This window comes from Chinchilla lanigera, unplaced genomic scaffold (assembly GCF_000276665.1).
Source record: "Chinchilla lanigera isolate Chin_1 unplaced genomic scaffold, ChiLan1.0 scaffold00116, whole genome shotgun sequence".
In the NCBI taxonomy this organism is placed as follows: domain Eukaryota; kingdom Metazoa; phylum Chordata; class Mammalia; order Rodentia; family Chinchillidae; genus Chinchilla; species Chinchilla lanigera.
Window position 1 is genome coordinate 5200877 of NW_004955517.1, and position 13111 is coordinate 5213987.

Consider the following 13111-nt stretch of genomic DNA (forward strand, 5'->3'; position numbering starts at 1 on the left):
CTTCCCTCTCAGATTGAAGTTACTTCCACAGCTTTTATTTATTTATTTTTTTTTTGGTTTTTCTCCAGTACCGGGAACTGAACTCATGACCTTGCGCTTGCCAGGTAGGCACTTTTGCCGCTGAGCTAAATCCCCAGCCCCTTCCACAGCTTTTAAAGAGTGAACACCCCTCTCCCCTTTCCTTTTATTTTTTTCTTTTCCATTTTTGGGAGCCAGCCATTAAAGGCTAGGGCATTCAAAAGCAACCACATATACAGGGGAACTTAGACAGTGATTGCTTATACTCAGAGAGAGAGGCAGGCTCTGGAAAAGACCTGAAGCTTATACCTCAGGCTGATTCTCAGCGCAGAGACATTTGACAATCAAAAAAACAAGAAGATACCAACAAACCCTTAGCAAGGGGTAAGGGTCTGATTTCCAAAGGTACGACATCATTAGATGCAAATCTCCAGTTTTGAACAACAAAATCACAAAATGCATATACAAGGAAAAAAATTAATCAACAGATTGTCCCTGAATAAGACCTGATGATGGATCTATTAGATAAAGACTGTAAAACATATCTCTTAAAAAACCCTCAAAGAAATAAAAAGAGATGTCAAGAAAGTAAAAAAACAAAAATTACAAAGAAAATAATAATATCATTCAAAATCGATCAGAACATAAAAAATTGTAAGCATTAACTCTTTATTTCAATACAGCATCAGACATCAGCAATACAGTTATTGCAGCTATTCATACATATATTTATATTTTTTCTTTCATTTTTCTTCTTTCTCTCATCCCAGTCACTCCTTCTTTTGAGCAATTTCTTTCCCTTTCCTATCACCTACTGTACACTTTGAGTTTTACCTAGTCTTTCATGTTCCTACACCAAGGAGACAATATGATGTTTACACATGTTTACACATTTATTTCACTTGAGTATGGTCTCTAGTTGCATCTGTTTACCTACATATGTCTGGTAATCTGAGCAACTGATTTGAAGGTAACAATATGCAATGGAATTACTATGGTAAATTCCTACCATCTTGTCTAGTGAAACTGTATTATCTCTAATGTTTTATCTAATAATTATTTTCTTATTCTTTTTAATGGTTTGAGCAATCTTCCATTCTTACATCTGGTAATCTGAGCAACATAGTTGAGGATAAAGATATGTAATGTAACAACAACTATTAGTTTGTATTATTTTGTCTTGAAACCCTGTATCACTTTAAATGTTCTTGCTTTGATTTGTTTATGTTTGTGATACTGGTATGGTGCTATTGTTCTATTTTTTGTTTGTTTGTTTCTCATTTACTACTCTCTTTAAAAGAAAAAAAGAAAAAAAAAAAGAAAATGACAATATCAAGATAGATATAAGAAACCTGAAAAGAAACCAAAACAAAGTTCTGGAGATGAAAAGTTTAATAATTGGAATGAAAAATGCACTAGAATTATTCAAAGACAGATTTGAATAGGCAGAAGAAAGAATTAGTGAATTTAAAGATAAGACAAATAATCAGAAAAAGACTGAAGAAAAATGAACAGGTTATAATGAACCTGTGGATCACCATCAAGCACACTGGTTTGGAATAATAGCTGCAAATCTTTCTACTTGATGAAAGACATAAACATGAAAGTCCAAGAAGGTCAATAATTTCCCAGTGGTATGAATTCAGAGACCTACATTGAGATACAGTACACTCATACTACTGACAGAGGATGAAAACTTGAAAGAATGAAATCTTGAGAGCAATAACAGAGAAGTGAGGGATTATATACAAAGGATTCTTAATAAAAATCAGATTATCATTGGAAACTAGCATTCAGAAGACATTCATAGCACTAAAAGAAAACCTATTAACCAAAAATTCTCTTTCTACAGTGGTTTCACCAATCTATACTCCCACCAACGATGTCTTTTTCCTCAGAGCCCTGCCAGTGTTTGGCATTGATTGATTTCTTGATGATAGCCATTCTTTCATGGCTATTGGTATTGCGATGGAATCTCAGCATTGTTTTAATTTGCATTTCTCAAATGAGCCATGATGTTAAAAATTTCCATGTATTTATTTGCCGTTTTTATTTCTTCATCTGAGAAGTGTCTATTCATTTCAGATGCCCATTTTTGGATTGGGTCTTTAAATTTGGGGCATCTGATATTTTGAGTTCCTTATATATTCTAGATATTAGTCCTTTGTCTGAGGAACAGCTGGCAAAAGTGTTTTCCCACACTGTGGGCTGTCTCTCTACTCTGTTGGTGGTTTCTCTTGCTGTGCAAAAGCTATTTAAGAAGATGAGATCCCAGTTGTTGGTTCTTTGTGATAGTTCCTGTGGGATAGGGGTTTTGATAATAAAGTCTTTTGGATAATCCTCAAAAAACCTAGGACTAAAGGTTCCATCTGACACAGATATTCCTCTTCTTGGTATCTATCTGAAAAAATTTAAAGCATCGTACCATAGTAATATACGAAAAAAAAAAGAATCAAATTGTGTCATGCACAGGTACAAATTCCTTATGATGAGGTGATCATTATGAATACCTAAAATGCACTAATAAACATAATTAATTAAAGAAAAATTCTATTTCTGGCACATTTCCTTCAGATATGAGGGAGAAATTAAAACATATGCAGATAAACAAAAACTGATGAAGTCATTACCACAAACCTGCATTGAAAGAAATATAGTGAGACTAAACATAAAGTTGAAGACATTAAGACCATTGTAAAAGTAAGTACATGGGCAATAATAAAAGCTAACTATTATTTCAACAATGGTTTGTAAATCCATTTTTGTTTTCTATATAATGTAAGAGACTATTATCTACTTTTAAGAAAGCAATTATTGGTCTAAAAGCTCTGATAATTTTGACTTGTAATTGCACTTTTTGTTTTCTACTTAATTTTAAAAACAACACACTTAAAAATCAGTTTTGGAGTGCACCATGTATAAAGTATAATTCTGTTTCACAAGTAATTGGAAAGAGTGGGGACATAGAAGTAAAGGAGCACTGTTCTTTTTTTTTCTTTTTTTTTTCCAATACCAGGGATCAAACTCGCAACCTTGCGCTTGCCAGGCAGGTGCTTATGCCACTGAGCAATATCCCTAGCCCCAAGGAGCACTGTTCTTATATGTTAGTGGTTAAACTGGCATACATCCAAATTAGACTGTATAAATTTAGGATGTTAAATGTAACACTCATGGTAACTATCAAAAAATACATGTAGAATATAAACAAAGGGAAATGATAAAAGTATTTAAAGACTTCACTAAAAAAAAAGTTACCAAACATAAAAGAAAACCATAATGTAGAAAATGAAAAGCTAAAACACTAAAAGGCATATAGGAAACCAGTAGCAGAATGGGACAGAAATCCCTCCTTATGAATTAAAAAGGAAGGAAAGTCTGACGAATGCAACAACATGGATGAACCCTGAGATTTTTAAACCAAGTGAAACAAGCCTGTATGGTTCCATTGTTTGTAGTCATTGAGTATTAAAAATTATACATAGAGATAGTAGAATAGTAGCGAGGGTTCAAGTTAGGAAATTCAGAGTTACCGTTTAATGTGTACAGAGATGAAAAGCACACTGGTTTGACTATGTGGTAAGTATTGTTAACAAATATGAATGTACTTAGTAACACTGAAGTGTATGCCTAAAATTTATTCAGATGCAACTTAATACATGAAACGGATGAAATAGGAGGATCACAAATTTAAGTCCCAGCCTGGGCAACTTAGCAAGATCCAGTCTTAAATGTTAAAGAGGACAGGATGTACTTTAGTGCAAAGGCCCTGAGTTCAAGTGCCAGTAATGAAGGAAAACAAAAGTTTAAGATGGTTAATTTTGTTATGCATATTTTGCAACAATAAAAATGCCTGAAAAGATGATGACACTACATAGTGCTGTGGATGTAGAGAAACTAGATCAGAGAAAGCATGGTAGATACATTGCTGTGAAATGTGCCGTAAGACCAGCCAGGGTGATCAGACATCACTTGGAGGAGGAGGGTCCTGACAAAGAAATGGAGAGTGATCTTACATTGAGTATGAGGAATTCTGGCTAATCCAGTTTTGGAAATTTCTTATTCAAATTGGGCAATGTAAAGAAATGTAAGGAGCACCTGAAGCTGGAAATACTTTGGTCCCAAGAAAACCATCTTGCCTGAGACAATTCCAGTCATTAGTCGATAAGCAACTGTTGTGATACTAACTTTGCACAAGTGTAAATAAACGCCCCTATGGTGATACTGCAGTCCTCTTTTCCCATCTGTAAAGAGGTCACTCCACCACCTGACCTCAGCTTTTGTCATCTATATTTGCTAAATCCTCTCGTCATTTTCCCCCGGGACCACCAAGAGCCACACCAGTCTGTGCAATAAAAGACATGGAAATCCAAAAGTCTAGTTGGGGAGAAAATTTATAGCCATTCAGCTCTAATTTCAAGGATAGACTCTTTATTAGTTGCAGTCATTTAATTGTACATAGAAGGTACTTGACATCTATTTATTGAATTAATTAACAACTTTCCATCTTTTCACTGCTAGATGATTCCTTTAGTCATTAACTATGTGCCAGCAGGTCAAGGTTTGCAAAAATGGGAACCTAGGACAGTGTATTCACTCTGCCTTACTACAGCATTGCCTTTTTCCTAGCTGAAGCGCTATTTCCTAAAGGGGACCTTTTGGTGTTCTGCGCAGGACCATTCTTTGTTGTGTGGAAATAACATGCTATAGATCTTCTAGCAGTGTTGAGAACATCTCTCAGTTGTGAGTATTGTTCTTCATTTACTGAGACATTAAAGAACATATCCCCTCATTTCCTAGTGTCCTCATCCCTTTGGTAGGAAACCAGAACCATGCATCTTTCTGGTTATTAGAGATCCACGATGCCTGAGTCGCATGATTTTAGAGCTACGCCCTGTTTTCCCCGAGGTAGTACTACGTCACACGATGGAAAGAGTTAGAACGTCCTTGCCTTCACAGTGGCTCCAAATCTGAGTCTTTACTGGTCTAAAGTGTTTGGTATGGTTTTTCAGGGGGTTTAGGGGCTGGTTGTTCTTCTTAATGAGCATAACACTTTTTTCTCCTTTCAGAAAAACGCATGAGAGCACACACTATATAGTATACTCCAAACTCATGTCTTTCAATCTCAGTAGAAGGAAACTATTTGAAGGGGAAAAGAATTAATCAATTATTTTTGAAAACATGAAAAAATCTTTTTGAAGAGCAATTTTCTCCTGTTGACTGGCAGGAAAACAGCAGCATTAATTATATTGCCTTGTAAAATCTGAAAGAATGTAGTTAGCGCTGGAAACCTTTCTAACTGCCTTTGTGGAAAGGCTTCTAAGGGATCAGAGACCGCCTCCACCAGAGAAGTGCTGAGACAGATGTGCCTTTCCCAGGGCCCTCATTCTGGGTGCGCCAAGAGGAAACAGATTTGTGAGCTTGGGCCGGTGGGATTTTGGAAAAATTAATGGAAAGTTGTAGGTAGAGAAGGGCAGAATTAACGTTCACTTAACATTCCGAACTCTTCACAAATCTCTGTGCTTTTCCTGCTTCTCCCTGTAGCAGGAAGCGGGAGAGTGAAAGGTGCCGTGATGCATTTGGGTGCGGATATTCTCACTGGCTGCCTGTGGCGGGTAAGCATTCCAGCTGTAGGATCAGGAAGACAAATCTCGGCCCCCGTAATACGGTAATTCTTACAAAAGTGTTTTAAATTCTTACAAAAGCGGTTTAGGTAGAAAAGAAAAATAAAATGATGACCTGCATCAAACATGGAAACACTGTGTTGCTTTATGATAAATCAAGCTCCAGGAGAGGAATTCTGGGTGAACAGGGAGCTCCAGAAGGGCAGAAGCGTGCCTTTTGAGGTAAAGACAGGAGTTCAGAGGTCTAGCTTTTGTACTCTGCTTGAATTTCAGATGAGATAAAACCAGCAGCTCTGGTAAGTTGCAGTGCCAAAGCTTACATGGTTTCTTGAGGAAAGCAATTTATTTTAGATTATAGCACAGTGGCTATCGTTTAAACTGCTAGGCATCGTAACTGAGCTCAGAACCAGCCTTCTCTGGGAACACAAGGCGTAGTAATAAGTTTACCCAGGCTGTTCTAAATAACATGGATGCCAGGGCTGCAGGACAGATGGGTGTAGTGACACCAACATGGAATCGCTAGTGTCTCGCCAGCCTTCAAGCAATGAGCCCATTCAAAAACACAGTCTGGGAAAAGTTCCTGGGCGTGTATTCAAACGCACACTCACCGTCAGTTTGGGATAGAAGCATGAAGCAGCTAGGAGGCAGCAGTCTTGGAGGGATGAAAGACCACGCGGTTGGCATTAGGGAAATTTTAATTTCCATCTTTATCTAGGGCAGTGGTGGCAGACCTATGGCACACGTGCTGCAGCCAGCTGTTTGTTATCACTGAGAGCTCTAAAAGGTTCCCCAACATTGATCTAGGGTCAGGATGGGACTTCAGGGTGGGGAGAGTGCTGGCAGAATCCAGGATAAGGGAAAGAGGCCCTGTTGGTACTGGGTAATGTTTGATTTGATAACGAAGGGGATGTCCTTCCCCTCCTGTTCACCCTTAATGACAGAATGTCATCCTGTCGTTAAGTCCTAATGAAAGTTTAATTGTTCTGCTGGGGACAACTGATGTTTCTCATTTCCGTATACTGCATTTGCTCTCTCCTCATTAGAAATAAATCCAGTTATCCTACACTCTCTGTTTCTTCAGAGTTGCTCAGAGGCTTAGAAGAGAGCTTTGCACCAGGCTCCCTTGTTTCATTTGCTGTCAGTAAAAGAGCTCGTCATAATGCACCTGCTCTTTTTATGAGTTTCTTTTATGTTTTGTTTGTTCATGAAAGAAAATATCAGCACATAGTTTAAAATCAAGTCGTTTAGAAGCACTTACAATGTGAAATAGTAGTTCCCAATTCCAGCCTTCCCACTGTCTGTGTCCCTCAAACTCAGCCACTTTGACCTCTTCCTCGTTTAATTTCCAAATTGCTAATTAATATGTATTAATTTTTTTACATGATCTATTGATTTTCTTCTAAAAACAAGAAAGATTTAGCTGACTTCTAGCAACTTTGTCACACTCTTTCACTGAAATGTGACATTATTCTTGGCTTTTGCCACTTCTAAACTGTGCTTAACCTTCCACTTATCAGTCCTTCAAACCAGTCAGTGTCTCCTCCCTCCACACGACAAGGTTAAATATAGACATGTGGCTTTGTGTTTACTGCTCTTCCTCCTCTCAGGCTTTCCATTTTCACTCAGCTACCCCTTTCTTCTCACACTACCAGGCTTCACTAAATTTTTCTGTCTCCAGAGCAGACTTTCGTGTGATTTTTCCAAAGCTGAAAATGATGACAGTATTTACATCATCAGAACTTGGCTGAATGACTTAGTTAAGACCATATGTTCTCGGTGGTTACAGTGTCACCACTCTGTGGTCCCCACAGCAGAGTGTGTCCACAAACAGGTTCAAATCTAGTCTATTCTTTTCAGCTATTTTGTCAAACTGTCTTTTAGTTTCCGTGATGTACATTTCAAGACTTTGTTGCAAACTTATTTTCACTTGATATTACAGGTATTTCTATTGTCCTGTTGCTTTTTCAAAGTACATGCTTCAATCATGTCTTCAAAGTTTTTCCAAACTCATAATTATAGTCTGTGTTCATTTGGTTCTCTGTTGTTTTGCTTTTATTTTTGTTTTTTTAACAGACCTCCATTTTACTCTCATTTGGACTCATTGCTTTCCTGGCACGCTGTGTAGAGTCACCCTGGGATTTACCCTTAGCCCTCCAGGTTGGGCTCCCTGGCCCCTGGCTTTCTTTTATCCTTTCCTTGCTCCCTCTTTCCTCCTTCCTTCTTCCTTCCTTCTTCCCTCCTTCTCTCCTTCACTTCCTCATTCACTCACTTCCTTCTTTCACTTACCTCTCATTTTGCTAGTAACGTTCGCGAAGTGCTGAATGAGAGGTGAACTTACTGAGTCCTTGTAAAGTTAGCAGTTTTTCTTTTTTGTCTACTCAGAATGCTCTTGAGAATGTCTCTTGATTTGCTAATGCTTCACAGTTCATTCTTCTTGGGACTGAGTAGATGCCTAGATTTTGAAGATTCATGTTTCCTTTTAATTCTTGGAAATTCTGTAATGTAATTTCTTGATTTATTTCCTTCATTCCAGTTTTTTTTCTCATTCTGAAGATCCTGTTAGTTGATTCCTAGATCTTTTGAATTGATTGTCCTTATATCCTATTTCCCCACACATATTTGTGTATTTAGTCTATATTCTAAAATACATCTCCAACTTTGCCCTCAAACTGTCTACTGAATTTTTATTTAAGCAGTCATCTCAATCTCAAGAGATCTTTCTTATATGTTATTCCCATTTTCTAGAATCCCGTTTTTGCTTTTGTAGTTGCCAAATACCTCATCTCTTGCTTGAGGTGACTGAGCAGATTTGACTGGTAAAGTCTTTTTCCTACAACTCCTGTTTTCTCCAGTGTCAGGCTTCCTACTGTTTCCTTGCCCGTTCTCTTTTCTGTGGTTCTGGCATATTAGATTTCTCATGGTTTGCATGTGATGTATATAAATGAATGAGACAACCAGAAGGCTGCTTTGCAGTTATTTTTTGGTGGGTGGTCTTGTAAGCAGTAGGCTTGAAGGGTCTCAGTTCATGGTTTGTACAAGGGCATATGGCAGGGGCAGGGGCTGGTACTGCAGAAAGAATTCACCCCCTTGCCATGACAACTGTTCAAGTTCCCTGCAGACCCTTCTTACTGTCAGCAAGACAAGCTCGTGTTTGCCTACATGAAGAGCTGCAGGGAAGGCGGCTACAGTTACATACTCAGACTCTGGAATGGCACGGCAGCTTCTTCCACCTTTTATTTCTGAGGGCTGACTCTGCTCCTCAGAGGTCTGCTGGCTTTTGCTGCAACCCTCTTTCAGGCTGTGGTTTTCTTTGCTACAGTTCATACGTCAACAAATTTATATTGAAATCATCTTCTAACATCTTTCTCTTTCTCTTTATGATTACGGGTTTACACTTTTGTATTCCTTTATAAAGTCCTTTGTGTGGGAACGAAGTTGAAGAAGTTTATTCAGTCCATTATTGTGAACTTAGAAAAGTGAGTTTGGTATTTATATGTGCCACATGCCAAAGAAATATCACGTTGCTCTTCATTTTATTTTCAACAGTTTGTTAGGCAGATACTTGGAATCAGCGGATACAGAGAGTTGCGTGAACATTTTGTTAACAGGATGAAGACCATATAAAATATAATGGGGAAAACGGTGTTACGGTCTTTTCTTTTCATCCCTTCACTGGTCCTGTGGTTTTTGATGAACTAGTTAATGAAATGGTACGGTGCTTAGGTGTAACAGGTTAAAAATATGTGAGATCTCAATCACTGAAAAAGGAGAGGAAAACTAACATTTTAACTGTGATCTCTATTCTGGTTGAATTGTGTGAGGCTTAGTTTTTTCTACTTCTTAATGTTTTGCTATATTTTCCAGATGTTTTATAGTGTATGTATGTTTGGCTTTGATGGGAAAAAAAGGAAAAATACTTTAAATTTTGTGTCTCTGAAAGTAAACCTTTTAAAAATGTCACCAAATGACCCACATGCTTTTTTTCCTGTGAACTTTTTACCTTTTGTATCACAAAATCACGAGTGGACTGTATAAAGTAGTATAGGAAGTGTTTTCCATTACTGCAAGTATCTCTGTGATGCATCTGGCAAGCTAAATGGCATAGTATCTGAGCTTTGCTGCTTTTTCTTTCTATATCTCACAACGGATGTCTAAAGTCGAATTTACGTGAACATTGGCTAAATAAATATTCAGATTCTCTAGGAAGGGGAAGCTGCAGTCGCATCTTTGAAGGAATCAGAGACACGGAGCTAACGGTGAGCTGGGAGTCAGACTTCCTGTTTTTGTCCACGCTGGCTCACCTGGTGACAGGTTTCCTGTGTGAAAAACGAGGGCATTGGATTGGATGATCGCTAAGGTCCTTCCAGGTCTCGTAGTCTAATGTTGCATTCCTGCCCGGCTGTAGCCCAGATGAAAACCCTCAGATGCAAAACTGAGTGAGTGAGAGGGACACCTTGTAATGGTACATTTTGATGACAATTTCTGTGCTTGAAACAGACAACATTGCCTTTGTGAACTAATAGTTGTACATTTTATTTAGAAAATGAGAAAATGGAGGCACTGACAGAGCCAAGGTGGAAGAAGGCACAGTTGCTGCATTTTCTAGATGCATTTTAAGTGTAGAAAGGATAATATTTGCTCTCAGAAGCACCTTCGGGCGGGCCCCAGCCGTAAAGATAATATAGACAAATGATGAATTTTGCTGCAGCTGGTTCCCTTTCTCTTCTTCAGTAACGTGTGTCACTAAAGTGTAGCAGTCAGCGGGATTCGGTGGCCACACAGAAGCCTCTGCGGGACAGGTGCCGGCACCTTGTGTGACCAGAGCTTCCTGGGCGCCGGCTTCCGGTGCTCCCTGATGGCTGCTCCTCCTCCTCTCCTTCCTACTTTAAAAAAGATTGCTGTTTTTTTCAGATGGCTGAGGAAATGCCGACCTATTTCAGAAAATTAAAATTAAAGACCTAATACAACATAAAAATACCTTTTAAAAAGCGTGTCACCATCCTAACACAATAGCAGTAAGCTTGCTCAACAAGCTTATTGGAAGTATTTTCTCGCTTCTTCACCCCCTCAGACCCCAAGTTAATGCATCCCATAATATTCTGTTGCTTTCTCTTACCTTGTGCCATGTCCATAGACTTTTACACCATCACTTATAATTCCAGTAGAGTGCTGGTTTACACGGGTGAAGCATAGTGTGCTTAAATCATCTCCTCCGATTAACCTGTGGTTGGCTCCGTCTTAGAAAGAGTGCTGCAGGGCACTTTCTATGTATATCTTTGTATCCCTCTTCAATTACTTGTTAAGGAGAACGGTATGGAAATGGGTTATCAATATCAGAATGCATGACAAATACTCACATACACATGCTAAACAGCCCTCTGCTAAGGTGATAGCATTGATTCCTCTGACGCTGGTCGAGCTTTATCCCTCTGTGCCTGCCCGTCACCGAGTGGAGCTGAAAAGAGGTCAGCAGACAGCTCCTGAGAAGGGAGACTCTGGCTGAGTGCCAGCGTGACCACGCCAGAAGATCAAGCTTTGGTGAGAGACTTTCCCTGCACTTGGTATTTCATCCCACTTCTTTAGTTGTGGGGAACTTTTGCTGAACAGTAACAGCACTAGGAATGCTTTACCTTTCTTCCTCTGATACATCAACAAACAACAGGTGTCCCACTTTTGACCAGCAGCAGGGTCCTCATCCCGATTTACCTGGCCTGTGGCTGGTGTTTTGAGTAGCATTCTCCCCATATATATTTTAAATTAGGCTTATTCCCTCCCCCAAACTGTCCACTCCTTTCAGATTTTATACCTAGTCACTAGGGCAGGGTGGTGAAACAGCATGCGCAATTGTTCTTAAGCCTGGAAAATTGATTTTCCTGAGTTTAAGCTGGCATCATGAGTTGTTAACCCTGTTAGAAAAATGCAAGTTGGATTTATGATTCTCTTACACAGGTAATTGGGCTCTAATTTTAAATTCTGAGCCAATTGATTTACACCATATTACATTATAACATAACAAAAGCGCAACTGAGTCCATGTGATGTATGAATTTGAGCTTCCAATTATGTAATAAATTATTTTCAGATGTTTAATAGACAATGCCTAGGCTGACATCAACCTGTCTTTGTTTCCTCTGGCCCATTACTGTACCCATCTTCATCCCTCTGTCCTCTGCTTCTCTCACTCTTCATGTTTTCCTCCTTTCTTTCTTAACCTTGAAAAGCTTGTAGAAACCTAAATCACACATGTAGACATTCTAATGGAAAGTTTGTGCCTCGTCCCTTCTTGCAAACTGTTATTAGCATTTCATCTGAACCCACAGCATATTTCTGCTGGATCCCTGTTAATGCGTTGCTTTATTTGCTGTTTAACATATCTGCTGCTAAACCACCATATATATAAATTACCTTTTGGTATATGATGATTCATCCAGAAGATTCTTTTTGGAATAGTGATGCTTCTTTTCCCTTTCCATGACATCCTACTGTGGGTTCTTTAAATAGGCTGATTTTCCTGTCCTCTTTTCCTCCTTGGCAGCAGTTTCCCTATGGTGTTTATTTTTAGCTGGCTGTACTCTACATATTCCCCTAAGACATACCCAGCTATTTTTGGAACAAGGGTTGGATGTAAATAAATACCACATACTGCTGGAATCATTTTGTATAAGACTTACGGTTATCTAGTAATCAGAGACAATGAATCGAGATCTATATTTTAAATTACTTTTCTTTTTTGGCAAGCCTGTGTTATTGGGAACAAGGGGTATCTTGGGTGAACATTTGTCTGGGATAGGACGGGGGGAAAATTGACAGTGTGAGGACTTCTGAACTGAGCGTCTCCACATTCCAGACTTACCCCTGCTCGATCTCGGTCAGATCACTGTCCTTTCTGAAACTCACTTCCCGATATGTTTTCCTCATCTTCGAGGACCTCCTGAATTTAGGGGGTTTGGATGTAAAGGCTTTAACTTTGGGGAGAAGTCTGTCGTCTGTCTCATCCCGTCATTCCTCTTCGTGTTGCTTTTAACTCCAAGCCTTCTGAAAAAACAAATTAAATTACTCACTGCAACGTATTAAAAGCATTCAGGTGTTGGATGGCTACTCTGAAAGAAATATTTCTGCCTTGTTCTAAAGAGAATAAAGATGGGGGACTCTCAGATGTGCCTTTTCACAGGGGAACATTTTGCTGCTGTCACTGCTGAAGGGATGTTTCTGTGGAGAATCGTGTAGGGCTGTGAAGGAGAAACACGAGGCAGTGGAGGGAAGCTGTTAGGGAAAACGTGCTCGTATTAAAGGAAGTGCTCCCGCTGCATCTAGGCCCACTTCTTGCGCATGTGCGGTGCTGAGCTATTTTAAAAGTAAACTAGAGCATCGTAATTGCTGAATGATAACTGTGCAGGGTTTGCTACACCTACTCTGGGGAAGTTCAAGAACACGCATTTTCCGTTTTCCTTTTCTGGTAAATTGCTTGAGGTA

The 13111-nt window shown here is 39.0% G+C and overlaps 1 long non-coding RNA gene across 1 annotated transcript; it reads right to left on the bottom strand.

The window, feature by feature from the left end:
- Positions 1-10156: 10156 nt before the first annotated feature.
- Positions 10157-12109, bottom strand: LOC102028221. The gene is made up of 3 exons (XR_264558.1): positions 12044-12109; positions 10756-10934; positions 10157-10570 (listed from the first exon to the last, which is right to left on the bottom strand). It is a non-coding gene; the product is annotated as an uncharacterized LOC102028221 (long non-coding RNA).
- Positions 12110-13111: the final 1002 nt, after the last annotated feature.